This window comes from Panicum virgatum, chromosome 7N (genome assembly GCF_016808335.1).
Source record: "Panicum virgatum strain AP13 chromosome 7N, P.virgatum_v5, whole genome shotgun sequence".
Classification (NCBI taxonomy): Eukaryota; Viridiplantae; Streptophyta; class Magnoliopsida; order Poales; family Poaceae; genus Panicum; species Panicum virgatum.
In genome coordinates, this window is record NC_053151.1 from 17426345 (window position 1) to 17428501 (window position 2157).

A 2157-nucleotide genomic window follows, 5' to 3' on the forward strand; every position below is an offset into this window, starting at 1 on the left:
TTGTCAACGGCAAGGAAGTCCTTTCTTTCACCAAGGGTGGTAATCTTGGTGAATTGATGGACATAGCACATGGAGTGACCCCCTTAATCTCTACTTTGAACAAGAAGAAAGCAGAAGCTCCCATCAAGTACAAGAGCCCCATGCATGAGCCTTCACCAAGCTACACTTCGGATTACATGGTGACTATGGATCACAATGGCAAAATCGTAGTCAAGTATGTTGGGGCCTACACAAAGAAGAAGATTCTAAGGAGTGTGTGGGTTCCCAAAATGTATCCATCTAACCTACAAGGACCCAAATCTATTTGGGTACCTAAATTCCAAGCATAATTTGTTTTGTAGGAATATTCCTTCGGTGGCACCGCTTGGTTGCTTGATAGTGGATGCTCAAATCATATGACCGGAGAGAAGAATTTGTTCACCTCGATTGAATATGACAACATTCCAAAGAAAACAATTGTCTTTGGAGATAATAGCAAGGGTGAGGTAATTGGATTGGGTAAGATTGCTTTAGCTCATGACAATTCAATTACAAATGTTTATCTCGTTGAAATCTTGGGGTACAATTTGTTGTCCGTCTCACAACTTTATGGTATGGGCTACAATTGCCTCTTTACTAACGAGGGTGTGACCGTCTTTAGAAGGGATAATTCTTCTATTGCCTTTACGGGTCAATTAAAGGGCAAAGTCTATATTGTGGACTTTTCAATGGAAAAGGTTGAGCCCAAGATTTGTATGGTGGCAAAATCCGACATGGATTGGCTATGGCACCACCGACTAGCCCATGTTGGAATGAGGAACTTGGCCAAGCTTCAAAAGAAAGGGCACATCCTAGGACTAACCAATGTTGTGTTTGAGAAAGATAGGTTGTGTAGCGCATGCCAAGCCGGGAAGCAAGTGGTGCTCCACATCTCGCCAAGAACATCCTCAATTCAACAAGGCCGCTAAAACTTCTACACATGGATTTGTTTGGACCCATCGCTTATATAAGCATTGGCGGTAACAAATATGGTCTTGTAATTGTTGATGATTTTTCCCACTTCACTTGGCTTTTCTTTTTGCAAGATAAGAGTGAAGCTCAAGGGATCATCAAGAAATGCATAAGAAGAGCCCAAAATGAGTATGAGTTGAAGATCAAGCATGTTAGAAGTGACAATGGCTCGGAATTTCGGAATACAAATGTTGAAGAATTTCTTGATGAAGAAGGAATTAAGCATGAATTCTCCGCTCCATACACTCCTCAACAAAACGGCATTATGGAAAGGAAGAATAGGACCTTGATTGAAGCCGCATGAACCATGCTTGATGAGTACAAGACCCCGGATAGCTTTTGGGCCGAAGCAATCAATACCGCTTGCCATGCAATCAACCGCCTCTACATCCACAAGTATTTGGGCAAGACTCCATACGAGACAATCACCAGTAACAAACCTAAGGTGCATTACTTTCGAGTTTTTGGTTGCAAGTGTTTATTCTTAACAAGAAAACCAAAACCTCAAAGTTTGCACCAAAGGTAGATGAAGATTTTCTACTTGGTTATGGTACTAACGAACATGCCTATCGTGCCTTCAACAAAACCACCGGTTGTGTTGAGGTCACGGTAGACGTGAAATTTGATTAATCCAACGGCTCTCAAGTAGAGCAAATTGATAAGAACATTGTAGATATGGAGGAACCACCAAGTGTATCAATCATGAGGATGGGATTGGATGAAGTGCGACCACGTGAATCAAGCACTCAAGCCCCGATTGAGCAAAGCAACAAGAATCAATCATTATCATCAACAAGAGTTGAACCACCAAGTTCTCAAGTCTCTCAAGATCATAGTCAAACTCTTGGTGATGATCAAGATCATGGCAACGATCAAGGGGGAGCTCAAGTCGAAGCAACTTGAGGAGATGCACCTAGAGTTGATAATGATGATGATGGTGGACCAATTCAACCTCAATCTCAAGTGCCACACCCAAGAGTCCATCAAAGCATTCAACGGGATCATCCCATTGACAACATACTTGGGAGTATTCGAAGAGGGGTAACTACTCATTCTCGTTTAACAAGTTTTTGCGAACATTACTCGTTTGTTTACTCTTTGGAACCTCTTAAGATAGATGAAGCACTTGGTGATCCAGATTGGGTAATGGCTATGCAAGAAGGGTTG